Source organism: Octodon degus, unplaced genomic scaffold, assembly GCF_000260255.1.
Source record: "Octodon degus isolate 3935 unplaced genomic scaffold, OctDeg1.0 scaffold00144, whole genome shotgun sequence".
In the NCBI taxonomy this organism is placed as follows: Eukaryota; Metazoa; Chordata; class Mammalia; order Rodentia; family Octodontidae; genus Octodon; species Octodon degus.
The window spans coordinates 6000327-6021674 of NW_004524720.1; the positions used below are offsets into that span (position 1 = coordinate 6000327).

General features: G+C 39.6%; 1 protein-coding gene across 3 annotated transcripts in view; it reads right to left on the bottom strand.

Moving 5' to 3' along the window:
- Positions 1 to 21348, bottom strand: part of Ccny (cyclin Y) — a 156441-nt gene that overhangs the window by 114465 nt on the left and 20628 nt on the right. The window contains exon 1 of one of the 3 annotated variants that reach the window (XM_023701923.1): positions 19987 to 20007. The exons of the other annotated variants lie outside the window; for them this stretch is intronic. The gene's annotated coding sequence lies outside the window, so the exon portion shown is untranslated. Of the gene's footprint in view, positions 1 to 19986; positions 20008 to 21348 lie in introns of those variants that run through there. 3 annotated transcript variants of the gene reach the window in all.

Consider the following 21348-nt stretch of genomic DNA (forward strand, 5'->3'; position numbering starts at 1 on the left):
TCTAAAGCACCTACTTAGAACAAGCTTAGCAAAGCACAGGGACAGCGGTTCAATCCCCCAGCACCACATGCCAGCCAGCCCCACCCCCTGGTGGGCTGAGTTGGCCACACACACACACACACACAAATTAATTAATTAATAAAATTTTAAAAATTAAAAAAATAAAAATCATCACTGATGCTCAGTTTATGATACTCATTGGCTATAGACCAGTGGCATGCACCTCCAGATGTAACACTGCTTGTGGTCATTTTGACTTTGCAGAAGAGCCAAAAGTTGTACAGCACCAGATCTAGTACATAAGGTGGACTAGTGCACAATGTAACGTTAATGTTCTTTTAAGGTTGAATTTTTCCACTGGACGGCACTCGGCAGTAGCAGTCACTGTATTTTTGACTACATGTCATAAAGACACAAAACTCCAGAACTGCTTCAGAAAGTGGCAAGAATGATGGGTTAAATGTGCTCAAAGCAAGGGTCTATTATTTTTGGATTTAGAACACACAGTCATGTGACAAAAAAGTCAATGAGGGTTATGGTAGAATGAGGCCAGTGCTAGCTAGCTCAGCCACAAAGAACTGGCAGCTAAATCCAGGAGAAGGACCTCAGGGCCTTTGTCTCAGAGCCTTTCAATCTGGGGTTGATGCTCAGGTCCATCTACTCCTTCATAGATGTGAAGTGGCTCTGTCATAGTCTCTGTTATCTAGTGACCTGAAGGAGTAGGTTGTCCACAGGGAGAATGCTAGAAAACCTGGGAGGTAAAAATGATGAAAACTACATAGGTAGCAGCACCAAGGCAGAGAAAATCCGACACAATCACAAGATGAAAACAGGGATTCTGAGGCAGCAACAACAGAGAAAGTGAGATTATAGGACTGAATATAGAAGAAAAAATAATGGGACCAAAGTCCAATATCATGGGGTGGGGAGGCTTACAAAGAAGAGCCAGGAGCATCAAGATTGGGGGAGTAGTGAGCAGCATAGAATGAGCCTCTGAAGAAGATGAGAGAGAAAGAAGTGCATCCTCTGGACCTAGGAAGTACCTGAAGTGTGACCTGAAGCCCACAGAGTGTGAAGAGAGAAACATCAGCGAACAAGAAGGTAGCCAGTGGTGCTTTCTCCCTAAGACAGAACTCACTGCTGGAGAGTAGCAGTTCAAACCTGTGGACACACAGTGACAGCTGGCAACCCCAAAGGCCTCCACAAAGAAACACAGCAATGAAGAAGAGCAGTGGACATGAAGGACTGCACTAGCTGGCAGTGAGTGCTGAGGGCTCAGTAGTCCTGTGTTAGACAGCAATTGGCTGGGGGCCATCTTGGATGGAAGCCTGCTGAGCTCAGAACTCAGAGCAGCTATGGGCTCCATCTAGATGCTCACAGCTGGGCCCAGGCCTGCTGAAGCTGTGCTGACCACTGTAGGCTAAATTAGTCTCACCCAGTAGGTGCACGCATGCTGAGATTATCTACTACCCGGCCAAAAAGCTACGACTGAGGCCAGGGATAAAGCACAGTGGCATGAATGCCTGCCCCGCAAACACAAAGTCCTGAGGTTGATCCTAAGCACTGTAAGTAAATAAACAAAAAGATACTACTGGCTTGCTGAGATAAATCAACACAGGTCAAATCTACAAGTGACAGCACAAACCAGGAAGTGAACTCTCATGGTTTCCAGTCTCTTTGTGGTTGTGATGCTATTCTGTTCTTTCTATCTCTTCCTTCTCTTTCCCTCCAGTCTTCTAGACCAATTTTCCAAAGTTAGTATGATCCCCTTTGTCCTCCAGCCTTACTTCTAACATCTTCCTCTTCTTCTACCTCTCTATTTTTTCCCTAACCCATGATAAACTTGTACGAGGGCAAAACTGACATATTAAGGACTTGTATACTACATACAATTTCCGGTTTATTTCAAATTTTGTTATTCAACCACAAATCTAGTTTATATGGTTGAAGGTGGCAAATTAATGATTAGCTTGGCTTATCATTTTCCAGACTGTGTTTGATGCTATTGTCAATGCTGATGGTACCATTATAGTCAAGTGATGTAACTGTTCTAAACATCCGTTCTTCCTGTGAGACTAAGATTAAGGGTCACGGAAAATATTATGGCACAGCACCAAAGAACCAGGGACTTGGCCAACAGCAACTTCTCATCCTCAACAAACTAAAGAGGTAGGATCTTGTAACAGACTCAAAACTAGCTATGCTTGGAAGATACCCCAGAGAAGTGGTCATTTCCTAAGAGTTCTTAAATATCAGCAATAAAGCAACTCACCGTACACAACTTACAAGCATTATCCCAGGAATTAAGCTTTAAAAAAAGAAAATGAGAAGACACTTACATGAGATATAACCCCAGACATTCAGTTTGTCAAAGGTAAACCCAGGGGGCAATGAAGTACAACAATTTGAAAGCCACCTGTACCTGGCATCTGAAGTGGTAACAATGAAAAAAATGAATGAGGCACTAGGGAAAAAAATCAAATAAGAAATAATTTCCCATATAACTGCAGAGATGGTGTTCACAATGAAAACCATACTTAATGACTATAGAGCAGATACAGACAAAAAATAACAGAGGAGCATAAGAAAATTATAGGAGCCACAGAAAGAAGAGTCAGACTGCTCCATGGCCACAGCACCGCTTATATCCTAGGTTCAGGATACACACCATCCTGGGCAAGAATCAGTTTCCCTCATGGAGAGTACACGTACTTCAGTGGAGACCTGGCTGATGAAATAGGCCCCCAATCACTGTAATCTCCCCACCAGCAATATAGCAAAGGAGATACATATTTGCAAACCAGGGCATTAGAGAAACTGAAAGCTTGAGAACAGTGTATGGGAAAACACTGCAGAACCTTGGTAATTTAGAAACTGAATGGAACCCAAATATGAACACTGAGAAAACTGGTCCATCCACTGCCCAAGCAAGAAACACCTGAAAGCAGCAGGGCACTGGGGAAATAAGGGGTCAGACCCACACAGAAATATTTCTTTGCACATTCCTTTGCCATACACCAGGACTGTTGTGTCTATGGGACATCCTGTATGCTAGCTGCCAGCATACTGCTAGGCATACTCAAAGACACCCAAAAGACACTATCAGAGACAGATGCAGGCAGAGAGGCCTGAGGTTTCACCAAGTTCACACATTACAAGGACAGTGACCAAAAAAGGATGGCAAGCAGAGAGTGGTGCCTGGGTCAGACAGTATCCAGGGACATGGTACGTGGCAGGATGGTAAAGGGAAAACACAAAGGTGGCCATGTGATTTGCCCTCTAAGATTGGAGCAGGAGCAAAAAGGCTCTGGCAAAAATCTACAGAGAACCACATCAATTACACCGCACCCTCCACTCCCCAAATTAACTAAAGTGGTCAGATCTTGGGCCACAGAAAAGGCCTACAGTTAGCAATGCCAAAGGCACTGCATGCAACTGGGAGGAAAGCCCAGAGTAATCCAGATCTACAAACCTTCCTCACAGGCACAATTAAGCAAACCACAGAGGAGACCTGCAATTAAACTCAGACTACAATAAAAATGGGGCTGTGGTGATGCTCTCTTTTTGTACTTTTCCAACTGTGTGAGGTTTATTCTTTTTGTTTTATCTTTTCCTTCTTTTTGTCTTTCTTTTCCCCTTTTGTTCTCTCTTTCAAATCACCTTATTTGTTCCCTCCCTCCCTTTCCCCTTTCCATCTAGCATACAAACAAGAGGTGTGCTTGCTGCAAAGGAGAGTAAGACACAGTACCTTCCACGGGCCTGTCAAGGCTAACCCTCACCAAAATTGTGCGTAGAAGATCCAAATGTAAAGCACCAACAAATGAACAAGTTCTGACAATCTCATAGCTCCTTTTGATTCTCACCACACCACCACTCCTCCTCTAGCTCTCACATATATTCCCTCAAGCTCCCTCAATACTATTCCTTTACTCAAACTATAAAAGTAACTTCAACAATCTGATCTCCTGTTTTCACCTCATAATGTGTCTTTTCTCCCTCTCTTTTTACTGATTTACTCCCTTTCTTTCCCCTCATACATTCCAGTCTATTTGTAGCATTACAATACAGTCCACAAGGGGTACTGGTAAAAAGGTGAAATTTTTAAAATAAGTTCTAACATATTCAATTGATGCATGTCTGGATCTGTTGATGTTATAACTGGTAGGGAATCTCTCCTTGCAAAAATCATGACTGGATCAGATTCTATTAAACTGAACAGGACAAAGAGGTAATAAATTATTAAGTACAAAGTCAAGATCTCTTCACTGGAAAGCAGACACTAAAAACATTTTCGTGTTAACAGCAAAGTCCTTCTATTCTAATTGATCCTTAGCCCTCAGCAGAAAAACAAAGGAACAAACAAATGAACAAAACAGAATGGGAAAAAAGAAGACAAGGCAAGCAGCAAAGTGTTTCCCAAAACTTCTAACTTGCCCGAAGCAGACCTAAGGGACAGAGACAAGGAGGAAATCAAAACCTAATGGACAAACTAGATGAAACAATGTAAGAATCAAAAACTCAGCTTACAAGAAAAGCTTATCGATTCAACTGAAAATTTGTCTCCTTTTTTTCTTGCAAACTAGAAAGACATGATTATTATGCTTTAGTAGCACAGCTTTTTCTGCAACTGAAAAACAAAAGATGTGAAAAAAAAAAAAATACTAAACATGAGGATGCAACCTGACACTCCAAAAATGTTAAGACTCACCCAAGGTCACACAACCTAAGGCTGAATAAACATTATGCTTGTCTCCAGATTTCTGCCAGGTTTTCCCATTACAGAGCTGACTCCTCAAATAAACAGTGCTCTTTGTTGTAATGACTTCCAGGCAAGACATCTCCATAGCCTCATCTGTAATCAATTCCTGAGTCTACATTTGCTTGCGTTCTAGTTTCCTAAATCACTCCCCTAGTCATTTTATTCTGCTTCTAATACTTCTCTTATTAGCCAACCCCTGAAAACAGCCTTCACACTCCAGAGATTTTTAAAGGATATGGAAAAAAATATGCATGTGATTGATCTCTGAATCCTGTTACTAGGGAGAATGGGCAAAATTAGAGGAGCCCTGAATACAGGTGTGGTTAAATTAAGTCCTCTAGCTGAGCTATTCAGACATGCCTTTTCCCGGTTTAGGAAATTATTTCCAAACTGAAGGCCTGAGAAGCTCTCTTAAGAAGTAGTACACAGGAACAAGCCCACACTGATAAGCCTGCCCACCTGCGCTTGATAGGCTCAAGAGAAGAGAAAAAAATCTCTGACAACTGTGCCTCCTACATTGGAGTCCACGTCTGGAAAGCCAGCCTTTTTCCATGTGTACATTCCAGATATACAACTGCTCCAAGTTTTAAAGTGTTTGTTGCATTCTATAATATCCAAGAAACTACCCTATTTCTGTTATCTCACAAGAAATGACCTTTACCTAACAATATTAATAGCTAATATTTGCTGCAACTCACTTTGTAACAAACATTTTATCGTATTATTTTATCCTCTAATAATTTTATGAGGCAGGTCTTTTCCCTTCAAGTCCTTCAGGGACTATAATGACAAATATACAAATATGTATTATCATGTCAATGGAATCACCCTAGAGTTGTGCAGGGCATATTCAACACAGGGAAATATCTGCTTTGTCTAAAAGGATCCTGAAAACCCTAAGGCCTAAAAAGTATGAATCTCTCAATCTCTCAAAATCTCTCTTTCTCTCTCTCTCTCTCTCTCTCTCTCTCTCTCTCTCTCTCTCTCTCAATGTATTTGGTACAAGGTCTCACTATGAAGCTCTGACTCATACAGATCTTCCTATGTTCAGCCTCCCCAGTGCTGGGATTATAGGCATGCAAAACCACATCCAGTCTCTGTGACCAGGCTGGCAAGGCATGTGGTGCCAGGGATCAAACCCTGGTCCCAGTACTTGCCTAAGCAGGCATTTAGTCTGCTGAGCTATCTCACCAGCCCTGAAGTAGATGTTGTTATCATTCTCACTGCACTTGGTGAAGCAGGAATGCTACTCTAAAAGACAGACTCCAAGTTAGATCCCTGGGCTTCCCTGCATCCCAGGATCATCCTGTCTTTCAGTGGTAATTTTAAGCATAAGGTTAGCCAGTAGCACTGTGAAGTATCCAGAAAGAAACTCTACTGTCCTTGTTTTTAACCTTCAACAACAATACACCTTTCGCATTAGTATCGAATGCATACCCTTAAAATTCCAATTTAATCACACCACTGTAAAGGTAAAAGAAATCTATCTACCTTCCCGCCTTAAGTACAGAGGTCAAATTCCCAGTCCCCTTGTACATAGCTACAGCCAAATTCTGCTGTCTTCTCTTCTCACCTCTGTGAAACTCTGAACAGTCAAGGTTAACTGTTGGGTAAAACACTTGCTTCCAGTTCAGAAACAGTAACTGACCCCTACCACATGCTACCTAGTTACCATCTCGTGAGCATGAGACCATGCTGACAGAGGGCTGCCTATCCACAGACTCAAGAGGTCAGCCTCCTTCCTGACACTCTAGTGTCCAGAATACTCCTCCTGCCAGCCCTTCTCAACAAAAATGGCACATGGAGCCAGTGTGTATCGCAGTTATTAGGGAGGTTGAGGCAGATGAATCACAAGTTCCAAGCCAGCTGGGCAGTTTAGCCAGACCCTGTCTCAAAACAACAAAAATGAACTTAGGGGATGTAGGTTAGTGGTAGAGTGCCCTCAGTTTCATTTGCAGTACCCTCTCCAACACACAGACAAAACCACCTTGGCTCCAAGCCCTGACCCCTCCGTCCAGCTAAGCCCAGGGTCTCTCACTTCCCCATGGTTCTGCAATACTCAGGACACTACACATACTATGTATAGTGCCAGGCACCCAACAGTGCTCAATGAACTATCCACTTGTTTCCAACATCTTGAATAACAAACATTTCTGGTCACTTTGTGAAGCTGTTCTAGAAGTTCTCTCCTGTGAATATCTCTTTTAGTTTCATTGCTAGGATGCCTCAATGTCCTAAATTGATTAAACATGTTTACCTTTCATAGTCATTTAAGCTTGGTGAAAAAGCCAGAAATTGTTTAATGGGATAAAGACACACCATAATGGTCTTCTGAGCCTGCCTTTCCAATGGATTACAGGCATGCACTACTGCGCCAAGTTTCGGTGGCCAGCAATGGGAGCCCAGGGTTCTAGGGCTGACATGGCATACAGAACTGGGGATCAAACCCAGGTCCTATTTCTAACATAAACTTTATTCTCTGATAAGCAAGTATATTCCCATACTTATATAAAGTCCTACATTTTATACATATCCATTACTTACTAAAAGAAAACCTTCTTGCCATCAACTCTATCTCCTTGCCAGTAGCCAGCCATGCACCTCCCCAGATTAACATTTTGGTAGAGGGCTATTTCCACTGACATTTTAAAATAACTTTTTAAAAAACTCAGGCCACTTCTTTTCATGGGCCCTCTGAACTTGAGCTCGCTCTCTCTCTCTTTCTCTCTCTCTCTCTCTCTCTCTCTCTCTCTCTAATGTACTTGGTACAGGGTCTCACTACGCAGCTTAGACTTTCAGCAATCCTCCTGCTTTCAGCCTCCCCAGCGCTGACATGGCATGCGGTACTGGATCGAACCCAGATCCTTGGGCTTGCCATGCAGGTGCTTAGACCACTGAGCTATCACCCTAGCCCCATTCACTGTATTTCTAACCACACCCCATAAAGACACTCATGAAAGAAGACTTCCCGAACTGCTTTAGAAAGTGGCAAAAACAATGGCATAAACAATGGATTATAGGCATGCCCAGACTCAGTTGCTAGCTCAGTGTGCCTGATGGCAGGCCAGGGCCATATGCAGTTGAGATCGCTTTCTAAAAAACTCTGAAAGTATTCTTAATTTCTTTTTTTCTAGTTTATTGTAACTGGTTACATCAGAATTGTATATATTTATGGAATACCAAGATTCAATACATATCTCCAAAAACAGTGTTTCTTTATGGTAAAAATAAGAACATACTATCAAAAGTGTTAAAGAAAAAAAAAGGTCTTTTGGGCCAAATTTAAAATAAACACTATTTTCAGCACCAAAGTGGAAGCCCAGACCACAGACAGCTAACCCTGGCAGATAAGTGTAGCCTCAGGAAGACACGTCACTGTACTCAAGGGGCCTTCGAGCCAGACAGACAACAGCCCTGGAGCTCCTGTGCAGTTCATGAGAAGACACCTTTAACTGGATTTATAGTCCCATTTATAACTGCAACTCTCTGCTCAGCAACATGTGCTACAGGCAGCGTGGTACCAGCTACAGGCAGAGACTAGTGCTACAATTTCCAAAAAACCTCCCAAAGAGGCCTCAACCCCAGTCACCTTGAGAAAGCCTAGTATCAAATATACCACATTCAGCCACTTATTTTTGTCCTGAGTACTAAAAGAATAGACAAAACACCTGTAACTAGCAAGATGCTATCTTAGTACTACCTCCATTCTCTAAATGCTAGTTTAGAGGGGAAAATGGGAACAGCCTGGAAAAGTTGACAGTCAGAAGCACACTGCCAGTATGGGTTAAACAAAAGTCCTAAACTTACACCTACCCTTTGACTTGGCAATTCTAATCCACAAATTATAAGAAACAAAGAAAAGATATACCTTCAAAATACACACTCTTGATCAGTTTTCTCAAAATTTTAAAATATAAACTCTTGGGAAAGTAGGTTAGATAAGTAAACAATAGAATATCATAAAATAAAATACTACACAATCATTTGTAATGATTTGGCAGAGGCTGTAGCTTAATGGTAGACTGCACACCAAGCATGCTCAAGACCCTGGGTTCAATCCCAAGTGTGTAAAAAGACAAAACAACAAACAAGACAGAAGTGTATTTTTTGCCATGGAAGGATCTGTTAAGAAAAATTAAATTTGCTGGATGTGGGGTATATAGCTATAGTCCTAAAACACGGAGGCTGAGCAGGATGATCACAAGTTTCAGGCCAGCTTGAGGTATATAGGGAGACCATTTTTCAGAAACAACAGGAAAAAAAAGGTTTTAGCTGGATGCAATGGCATACACTTATATAGTCTCAGCTACTTGTCCGGCAGAGGCAGATCAGTCTAGGAGGCCAGGAGTTCAAGATGGCATGGTATGACTCCCACCATAAAATAAAGACTTAAAAATTAGCCCCCAAAAGCAAAAAGTCAACATGGTAATGTCATTTACATAACAAGTTAATTAAAACCATTTTAAGCTGGAAGTGGTGGCATACTCCTATAATTCCAGCTTCTCAAGAGGCTGAGATAGGAAGAATTCTAGTTCAAGGCCATCCTAAGCAACTCAGAAAGACCTTGTCCCAAAATAAGTTAAAAGGGCTGGGGAGGTAATTCAGTGATAGAAGCACCACTAGGTTCAATCCTTTGTGCCTGAGGGGCCGGAGAGATGGCTCAGTAAAATAAGTACTTGTCTAGCAAGTGCAAGGGCATGAGTTCAATCCCCAGTTTCAAAGGAAAAAAAAAAAAAATCCTTAGTACCTGAAGGTGGGGGAAAGAACACTGCTAACGGAAATTTTGTATTAGAATATTAGGTACCTCCACTGCCCTATAAACATCTATGTCCATCCCCCTCTCTCATACCTGCACTGGCATTCAAGGAACATCACATGAGGAACTAGCAATAACAGCTCTTGATTTGTGCTGTCTACAACGGGAGCCACTACCCATACATGGCTATCTAAATATATTCTTTGAAATTAAAATGCAAGATTAGAACTATTTGGTCACACTAGCTTATTTCAACTCTCAACAGCTAAATGTGGCTTATGACTGCCACGATGCACAGACATGGCACACTTTCATCTTCCCAGAAAACTCCAGTAGAGAATGTTGCCCTAGGGCAAGTGGGGAGGTGGTAAATTGGGATGTAACTAATGAACAAAGGAGGAACAGTCGTTGATTCCAGGTTGGTATCCATTCCAAGGTATAATATACACCCAGGGATAACAAATGACAACATATCATAAACTGTTTTATCTGTTAATATAGATATTAGTAGGCATTTACAATAAACACAAACACAGTGTGCATCAAAGTGACATCCTCTGAAGCTGAAGTCCAGAAGTGTTAGATTTAGCCTAATAATGAAACCACTGCAACAAAGATCTGCACTGTTTCTTGCAAATAAATCCAGGGCCAACTCATTTTGTAAATGTTATTTCTTTTAAAAAATGAAATGTTATTTCCTCAGTTTAGCTACACATGAGTTATTAAAAACCTTGATCATTCAACTTACACATACAAGATCATATACAGATAACAATCTTAGAATAAAATAATTCCTATTCTGTAAAGGGAAAAGGGATCACCATCATCTCATTTAAAAAATGTGTAACAAGCAGAACTGAAGTTCTCTAATACTTGTAGAGAGCCACTTCAATTTGAGAGTACATTCAGACATAAAAATTGATTCCTATGTTCTAATAAAGAGAAAGAACAACCCACACTACCTAACAGTAATAGTGTCTTCATCCTCATAAGACAAATACATCAACTCTCAATTCTTTAGGTAAATGATAATGAACAAAGAACCCTCTAAATGTAAGAGAATTTAAGAGGATCTCTGTCTGCTCCTGGCAACATACAAACCACTTCTCTCTTGACAATACACTAATAATTTTGTAGCTGACAATGAAACCGAATCATTTTAACTTATTTTTTAAAATAATTTTCAGATTACAGAAAAAAATCAGAAAACTATATCTTCACTTGGCTAACTATAGTTTACAGACTTTACAAAGCCATAGCGTTTTTCAAAACCAAGAAATTAACATTCATACCACATTAGTAGCTAAAGATTTTAGACTTCGAAGAACTTCCATTTTACCTAATACTATACTTAACTGGCCATTTGTAAGCATATAAAGATTAACAGAGGTAAAAGAAGTTATTTACAACTCAAGGAAGCTAATGACAACAAAAATCTCAATTTGCAATAGGTGATCAAATCAGTAGCATTTAATATTAACATAAAAGAAGAGATATTTTTGGCTGATTATTTGTTCTTCTGTAGTATTTTTGACATTCAACCTATTTTCATTTGGTGGTAGGAGGCAAAAATTTCTTCTCATTTTGAATTTGGAAAACAAAATAGAAGAAATGGATCTAGGTTTTGACCATCAGATACAAAAGTGTCAGAAAAAAATTTTTTAAAAACCACTTTTTAAAAGATGAAAAGCAAGTCTTATCATAAAGACAAGTTAAACATAAACATACATTTAAATGTTTGCATCTGTATACACACACACACACACACACACACTCTACTGGAACTGAGTATCAAATTTATAGCTGGACATGGTAGCACATGTCTGTAATCCCAGCTCTCAGGAGGCTGAGGCAGGAAAACTGCCATGAGTTTGAGGCCAGAGTAGGCTGATAGTGGCTTCAAGGACAGAGAGAGACCCTGCCTCAAAATTAAAAAAAAAAAAAAAATGTTGCTCTTACTTTCAACTTCAAATGTCCTACAGTGAAGATAATCAAAGTCCTCCAAGAAAGATAACCTATCTTATTTACACCCCATAAAACTCACCAGCTCAATAAATACTACTAGGGACATTTGAGATAGGACTGATTAACACATATAAAACCTAGTGACAGAAATCTCTCACTTGCATTTGTAATTTTCCACTTTCCAAAGTCCTAATGTCCAAAGTCTAACAATGATGCAAAATATATTTGCTTACGTCTACTGATAATTAAATATATCCTATCCAGTGTTTCGAAAATGTATACATAGCAGTCTTAGATTTAAGCCAACACTAGAACTCGCAATGGAAAATTTCTATATTTTGACAGACTCAGTTCTCACTGAGAACCATTTCCCAAGTTGAGATTTATGCCATCTTCGCTTTAGTAAGTATCTGATTTTTAAACAAAGGTGGCTTTTAAAACTGCAATAATTGTAAGTTACTAGTCAAACTACAAAAAAACTATTTTTTAAATAAAATAGTTGAAAAAATAAATTATGAAAATATTCATATAAATGAAATGTCTAATAAACATACTAATGCTAGTAATGTTCCTATTAAAGCTGAATTGAGATCTCTTAAGAAAGATGTCACCACAATATTTTATACTGTTTTATAAACTCAAAGAGCATCCAAATGGTAGATTTGCCCCTCTGCCACAAGACTTTTTATATTAAACACATAACATTATTTTAAACTAATTGTAAAACGTGCCTGCTGATCAGAATGGGACAAATGAAATAAAATTCAGCTAACTTTCTGTTACTGGTGTTGATCTAAAATAAACCAATGCTGGCTTGAAACAACTGAAAGAAATAAAAAGAAACAAGTTAAATCTGAGTAGCTGAGTTTCCGCTGTGCTTCCTCGTGTTCGGATGGACGGTGAGTACCTGGTGAAAGGGCTAAAGACTGGAATCACATGAGAAACAAAGGGGCCCTAAACAAAGAGTCACTGTAAGAACACATTCTCATCAATTAAATTGACTATAAATCTGTATTTTTCCTTCACTTTTCTGATATCAAGTTGGGGATCAGAACATTCAAATCTCTTTGCATTATTGGAATTAGAAGCAAAATATTATATTAACAGGAATATATTAGAATATTTGGAAACACTTGTTTTCCCTTAATATTGAGAAAGATTGTATAAACCAAATCTGTCTGAACCCAAAATTTCTAACATCTCCCTTTTCAAAACCAGTCCTTCTTCCCCAATTATCAATTTCTATCCACTAAAAAAGCATTCACCCAGGCACATTTCAAAAACTCCAAGTCAATTCTGAATACTAGCTTTCCCTGTATTTTCTATTTCCCTGTATCTTCAGGCACACAATTAATACCACTGCTGTACTGGATTCTTTTAACAATGGCTTCATACCTACTGTGTCAGGCCGGTGGGCAACTCAAAAACTTTTCCACAGCTCTTGCTCTGACTAACATACCCATCTACAATTCCCTATTCAAACTCTCTCCCTAAAGTGGTACAACTGATCTCAGTGGCTTTTTTTTTACCATTTTCATCTCATTCCACTATATCCAATATCCTGAGACCACTTTAAGCAGATAAGCCTACAATCCAAAACCTCACACTCCCTCTTTGGACACCTAGTACCCTACACCACATAGACACCTCCCTATTTTCTTCAGTAAAGTGACTTCACTTGTCATGGCCCAAGTAGGTCCTGCACTTTTTCATACTTGGGCCTCTCTTGGTGCCATGCTCTTGCCAGAAACCTTTTCTATATTTCTGTATTTTTTCCATGAACACCCATGCTAAAAAAAAAAGTCTTACAACACTGATGTCTTATGACATGTTCTTTTGGGTTTATTTTGTAAAGCAGCTATTTTTGTACAACACAGTAGTAATGGCACTTTCCCTTAAATGATAATGTACATAATGTTTCTTACACTAACAATTAGAACTTAATGACCTAGAAAGCAAAGGCCATGTCTCATATATCTTCGTAATACCTACATACTTAATATAATGTCCTGGTCCTCAGTCCATGGTCAATAAATTTTTCAGAGAATTAACAGACATACCCATCTATGAACATTGAGGTGAGGTTTGCAGAAGCTTAGTGGCTCTCTATTATATAAGGCAGCATGAACTAGAACTCTCAAACACAATACTACCTATGGATGGGTTAGCTATAAAGGGTAAGACAGATAGGCCTCAAAGAAAACTGAATTCAGTAACAATTACAGAAAAGTGGAGAGCTGAGGAGCTGGGAAAAGGGAATAAGAGGTGACAGAAGGGTTTATATATGGAGATACCAGTCACATGCAAATCCACAGTGCCCTGCAACCTCTACTTGCCTAAACAAGCGCCTTAGGCTGAGTGACCAACCCATAGCTTTCTGTCTTGAAGGCCAGGCAGCATAAGGTACCCCCAGAACACAAAAATTAAGAAGCTTCTACAAGGTCATATTCCACTTATCTTCTGTCTCCCTGTCAGGAGACAGATCCTCATTGCCTTCTGGATTGTGGAAGATGAGGCTGAGTGTTCTTCCCATAGTTCCAAACAAAGCTCTAAAACATAAAGCCCCTTGATGCAACCTAGCTTTGGCTGAGCAGAGTATCCTAAGACAGTCTTCAGACTCTTTGTTTCCGTGTCTTTCTTCCTGGTGTGCTAGACAGGGATTACAGGAAGTTGGTTCCTCTGTGGTAGTCTTCTCTGTCTATATAAGCAAAATGGTTCACCGTTTCTTGTAAGTGAAATCATTCAGGCCTTGACCTTGACTTCTCTTTTGTGCAAGCTGGGTAGTCATAAACTGCACCAAGTCCACAAGATTGACTACTTTTACAAATTAAATGGTAATTTCTGTATCTGAATAGGAAATAAGATTGGTACTTGCAAAAAAATCATGATCCCTATTAATAAAAAAAGAACAGTGAGAAAGAGTTCTTCCTTGCTATAAAATGCCCACTAAAAAAACACAAAAAGAGTGAAAAAGATCATCAATGGAAAGTAAAACCAGTGAAAACAAATGTAAAAAACAGCAGCATCCTGGAAAAAAGCAGATACTATACCTTAACTAAGCGATCCAAGCTAACATCCCGTGTCCCCTGACCTGCAGTATCATCTCTGTGGTGTTCTTGTCAAATGCATAATTATGAACCCAATCAAGAGGAAACATTACACAAATGCAAACTGAGTAATGTTTTACAAAATAACTCATTTCTGCTCTGTAAAAATGCCAAAGTAAAAAAAAACACAAGGAAATGGTTACTAGAAGTTAAATGGATAAAATATCTGTCCATTCAACTACTTACTGAGTACCTGGATGACAGGAATCTCTTGACAGAGAAGACAGTTCCCATCCTTATGGAGTTCTTGGGGGAAGGAGGAAGGGGGGAGGGGGGATATTTACACAAGAAATAAACAAAAAATAAGAAGAAGCAGATGACAATGTCAGAGGGTGCTAAGTCTTGTATAAGAAAGAGATACCAATGCTGGGGCTAAGGCAGGAACCTCCAGTACCAGACAGGGGATGGGATGCCATCTCTGGACAATATTTTTATGGAAATACACAAAAAGGCAATTTAAACAGGAGGCCCAGGAGGCAACCACAAAACACTCTTTAGTAAGATCATGGAAGGCAAAAGCAAAAATATGTACCAACTTCAAGATAGGGTCTGCCGCCCTGGGGGTGCACCGAGACAGTGATTGCAACTGGGTGTGGTAGTGGGAGCCTGTAATCCCAGCACTTGGGAGGCTGTAAACAAGGAGGATCACTAGGAGTCCAAGCTAGGCAGTGAGACCCTGAACACCCTGTCCTAAATTAAAAAAAAAAAAAAAAAAAAACCACACTTGAGGGCCAAATAGCTCTGCAGATTAAAGTGCCTGCAAGCAGGCACAGGGGCCAGAAATTCGATCTCCAGGCCTGCTGTGCCTGTGAGACTGGGCGTGGTGGTGCAAGCCTATAATCCCAGCACTTGGGAGACCGTAAACATGAGAATCACTAGGAGTCTGATCTAGTAGTGAAACCCTGGACACCCTGTGGACCCTTCCCTAAAATTAAAAAAAAAAAAAAAAAAAGGATAAGGTCTGCCTTAGTAAATGAGAAACACTGAGAAGCCACTGGACTACAGTCTCACACAAGAAAGGAGGTCTACACGGTACAGTTTGAAAAACAAAAGCCTATAAGCCATGTAGAGGAGTTTCTGTTTTATTCTTTTTTTTTTTTTTTTTTTGTTACCAGAGATCAGACTTTGGGACTCTGCACTTGCCAGGCAGGTGCTTATGCCACTGAGCCCTTTCCCCAGTCCTCCGTTTTGTTCTAACCACAGCAGGAACTAAACAGGGCCATAAAAATGAACAGATCAAAAGGAATGGATCACAGGAAGCAGTAAGAACCAGGGATACTCACTGCATCCTTTCAGAGATCCCTGTCTGGGACAACAATAGTCTTTTTCCCTTATAGTAAACAGCAGCATTACTACCAAACCAAAAATCAGCAATGGTGGAGTATTTGGTGAGTAACACATAACTAGCTTAAGCAGCAGATTTCTCCAAACAAGCATTACCCAGAAACCTTGTTAAAACATGCAGATTACATTACATTACATCATAGTCAGAAGTACGTTTCCAACACCCACATGTGCATCTCCCAATGCCACCTGCTGTGTTTCCCCCAACAACACAGCATCCACCATGGTGGGGCCTGCAGGTGGTCCACAGAGTTATCCATTACATGGCCATATCCAGAGACCACTCTGCCAGTCACAACTTTTAAAAGTAGACCAACAAGGTCGCATCTTAAGATGTCATGGTGTGAATATGACATAACTCAGTGGCAGACTACCTGCCTATTATGCATAATGTCCTGACTTTCATCCCTACCACCACAAAAATAAAATTTTAAGTTCTAAAAAAAAATGTACAGATGTATTTACCATACACTAATCTACTTTAATCATGGCTACCAGTGGACTGCTGAAACTCCAGAACAAACCCAAAACTAGCTAACGGTACAATCTGTATACTTTCTTTAGTTTTCACAAAATTAATCTGACTTACCTATATAGCAAAAAAGAAACAGACCAACCAGGAAAGGTGCTCATTTTTTATCTTCTTTTATTCCTAGAACCAAGGATGCTGGGGTGGCCATTCTCAACTACGTACAAAGAAAGAAAACTATTTTATAAAGAATTAAAGAAAAGAAAAGTTTGAGACACAGAAAAGGGTAACACTAAGACTAGTAAGAGAACTTAAAATCAATATGCTTATGGGTTAGCTATCTCAGTTCCCAGAGGCTGCCCCCTCCAATTCTTTATGAAACTAGGTCTTCTTGCTTTGATCTACATGGACAAGAACACTTCATACACAAGAACATTTTTGTCTCCACTCCCTACCTGTGAGCTTATCTGTTTTAATGGCCTTCTATAACACAAAAAAACAGAAGCTGAATTAATGCTTTTATCAAAGTCCTTTGATACACTCTACAGTACAGTGTCATCTCCTTGAGTATGGACTCTAATAAGCAGCAGTGAGAGAAATGTTATTTCTGAGCTTAAGAACATAAAAGGATGATATGTACATGTACCAACTGTCCATAATGAACGTACTTATTAGGTAGCCAAACATATACTATTAAAAAAAAAGATGCAAGTTTCCTTCCATCTTGGGCACCTCTCCTGCTGTCTCCTAGATCACCTTACTGGGTAAAACTGTGTTGCCATGTATGGAAGCCAAGGTGGCAGGGGATGGGTGTCTGCAATCAGTAGTCAAGTATTGTAAGCCTGGAAACAAGGAGTCTTCTTGGGCCACATGCAGGTCCAAGAAGACCACAGTTCAACTGCACTCTTTAAAGACACCCTAAGCCAGAGGCTCCAACCCCAGCTGAGCCCAGAATTATAAGCCACAGAAACTGATAAATAATAGGCATTATTTTAGGATATTAAATGTAGCAATTTGTTACACAATTTCATAACTAATGCAATTCTCTAAAAGATATTTTTTATTTAGATTAATGTCACACACACAAAATATGATCAACTAATTTCTTCTTGGGGGTATTTAACCATGCTGTGAAAACTGGTTGAAAAAAGAGGTGTAGTGTATTGCAGTTAAAGGTTGTGATCCCAATGGCAAGAGGCTTGCGCTCAGAACAGAACTGCCAGGAGCTAGTGGTATGTTGCCACAAAACAACTCCTTTTGGCAGCCCTCTTGTCTTCCCTATAAAATGAGGATCTCTCTGGTCCTTGAAATAAGTATTTTGCAATTCCATGCAGGCTACTTTATTATGCTTAACAACAACAAAAAGTAGCCTATTCCTTTTGCAGTTCTGAAGACCTCCATTCTGTATTCCATGTTCCAGAATCCCCAACACATGCAAAATATGCACCAGAAATATACACATTTGAAAGTCTACTTTCTAATGCATTTCTACCATTATAAAATCTCCTCCAAGAAATAGCCTCTTACTGAGCTTAGTTCATTAAATAATATGCTTGGGGACTGAGCCACTAGCAAGCTGTTAAAAAGCAACACCTATGTTCTAATGTACCAAGTCTTCTGAAGCACATTTTTTTCATCTGTGGCATCCTCTCCTGCTGCTTCCCATGCAACTCCTCTTGCCCTGTCATCACTGTCCTATAAATTTTCCCTGACCACATTCCCCTAACTCATAGCACAGATCATGGCTTTATCCATTCTTCAAGTTCAAACAGTTATAATCAGGGTTTACAAGGGAAAAGATTTAATACAGTACACATAATTTATAGGAGTATAATATTCACCCAAAGTGCACATTCAAAAGAGCACAGAAGGTTTTTCCACATACTAGAGACCCAAATAATCTAGCTGATGACAACAATATGCAATGTATTAATTATTATAACTGTCCTACTAACCTGTTTTGAAACCGTCTCATGGCTATTTCTTTCTCATTAACATTAATAGAAAAGATTTTTAAAATCCATCCTAAAAAAAAAAAAGAAAGAAATCTAGCTGAAGACCCCACTACAATGTCCTGTAAGAGTACACTGAAGACTTAAGAGCCCATGCCAATGTCTTATGCAAGTCTGTATTAAGAATCTATACCAGCAAGGCCCAATGGCCAGTGGTGGAAGCTAGAAGGTCTGTGCCAGCAGGATGAAGGATTTTTGCCAACAAGCTGAGGGATCTGCACTAGAGCCAGGAAGTGATGATCAAAATAGGGACCAACACAAAGAGAATGACAGCCATCCTCAGCAACAGGGAGGACTTGAGCTTTTTTGACAATGAAAATAATTGAGTTTATATCAGGAAAGCCAGCATAACAAGCTTCTCCAGGAGAATCAACAGCACATCTTCCACTCAAGTTCTTGTATTATACTGTTGGCAATAATCCTCAGGTGGGACCTCCACACTCAGCACCAGACTGATTCAGTTCAGCTCAATGTTACAAGTTGACCATTAATTAATTCACCTCCACCCTCACACTACTGTAATCCCTTATTTGCCTATCTGTCGTTCTCCTCTAATCCATTAGCCAGACAGTATATTGCCAGTCACTAAATTGTCCCTTCTTTCTGTGTTTTTAATCCAAGTATGTGAGGGCCAGGCCACCCAGGTCCCTGTGTGTTCTGCAACCAATGTGTTGAAAAACACCTCTGTAATGACCAGTCATTCTTTTACAAAAACAAGTTTCCTAACAAATGCTATGTTACGTGCTAAGGGCACACCAGAAGTTGGCCACACTCTCTCAAACTTCAGGCTTCTGGTAAACATCTTCAACTTCAAGGATAATTTCCACTTGTATATCAATCAAGTGGAAATTATCCTTGAAGTTGAAATTTTCCTTACAGTGCAATGATGTAACACTGAGCAGGCCTTTCCTCATGTGAAGGGCTGACATATCTGGTTCAGATATGCTCAGACACAATGTTTAACTGTCAGGAATCATATATATACTACCACATTATTTGGAGCTCCCTTCACCTAGGCAAGCTACAAATCAAGACTTGTCAAAGTAGGCTTCAATTTCAAAAAGGCCACACAGAATTATCCTCAATCCAGCAGCAGTATGCTGAAAGTAAAGAAAATGACACCTGCAATTATTTAACCATGTGAACCCAGCCCTAATTTTTCCTTAGAGTACAATGATGTAACACTGAGCAGGGCTTTCCTCAAGTCCTCTCTTTTTAAAGTTTTCTTTAAAAAGAATTTCCTTGAAGACTAGAATTCTGAATGAAACATCTATTCAATTCACTACCAACCTCTAGAGGTTAGATCACCAGGGTGTAGCAAATGAAGCTTCACAAGGTTTACAAAAATACAAAGCTCCACTGAGAGCTCAAACCAAGCCAAGCTACAGTCAGAAAAATGCAGTGGAATCAGAGCTTTACAGAATCTTCAGTTATTCCATTTCTACATTCCTCATCAGAGAAAAATTCTTTTGAGAAAAGAGGAAAATAAGCTTCATACTAATAAAATAGGAAAAATATTGATTTTAAAAGTAAAATGAAAAATAAAACCGTAGGCTTCACAAGTAACAACTTACCTACTTTTTCTATGACAGACTGTGAAAAAGGTCATTGGTGGGGCTAAGGAAGAAAAATAAGTAAATTATGAATCTGAGAAAAAAAAAACCAGACATTATCTTGGGCATAGTGACACATGCTTGTAACTCTCAAGGTCTGGAAGGCTAAAGATCCCAAGTTCAAGCCCAGCCTGGACAACTTAGCAACCTGGCAAAACCATGTCTCAAAATGAAAAAAGAATTTTTTAAAAAGGCTAAGGAATGTAGCTCAGCATGAAGACCCTGGGGCCTTCAATCTCCAGTATCCTCCCTATAAGGAAACAATGTACACAACTTTCCAGTGCACACAGAATGTTGTCAGAATAGTGAGTAGTGTCTTTTCTGTCAACAATACCTAGGAGCATCCTCTTAGAACATGATTTCTATTGAGTGGAAATGAACAATGCAACCTTTGCAAAACTGGAGAGTAGGGTGGGACAGCAATTTTCATATCAAAGTCAAAACTTACCAGCATCCCAAATGCACAGCCAATGTGCAGCCTACAGTCTCCAAGTCTTCCTGGAAGCCTTGAATATGTTAAAAGTGACAAATACAAAGAAAGCAGCACCATCAGGAAACAAACATGTTTCTCTTTCATTCTGAATTCTACAGCCCACAGCCCACTGATTCCCAAAAACAGAAGAATTGTCCCTTCAGAGGAAATTTCACTCGGAAACCAATATCAAAAAGAATTACTCCACCCAAAATGTCTAGAGAGCTAAGGTTAACAAATTGCTACAGCTTCATCCTACTTCTGGCAGTTGAAGTGACCCTCAATTTCCCATAAGAAGCTAAACTTAGCAAATACATGCTCACATGTGAATATGACTAATCAACACAAATTCATTTACAAAAATTAGTTCCTGGAATAAAATACTAAAAAGTGCCTAGTCTAATCTCTAAAAGACATCAATACTATAATTTATTATCATATTCCCAACCAAATTAAAATTAAAGCCAAACAGATGGCAGTAGAAAAGCTCACAATTTATACCTTGACTCTCAACTTCCCATGTCCATGGTGAAGACAGAGATATACTCAGAAGACACATGAACAGACAAGAGAGCTGTCATCTAGGAACCACATCCCAAGCTCACTCAGCTACATGATGTATTTCCTGATTTTCACTTTGAACAACCACTCTCTTTCCTTCAATCCCTTCCATTCTTTCCCTTCATGCCCGTCATGACATTGTCTTACAAAATATCCTGGACATGAATAAGTTTCACTCTCAAAAAATTCAACTGACACTCCAACAAATGTTCCTTTCAAGTATTAGTTTGGTCAAGGAGAAGAACATGTCACAATACCCAGTCTCCTGGTTTCATGTCAAAGTTCCACAG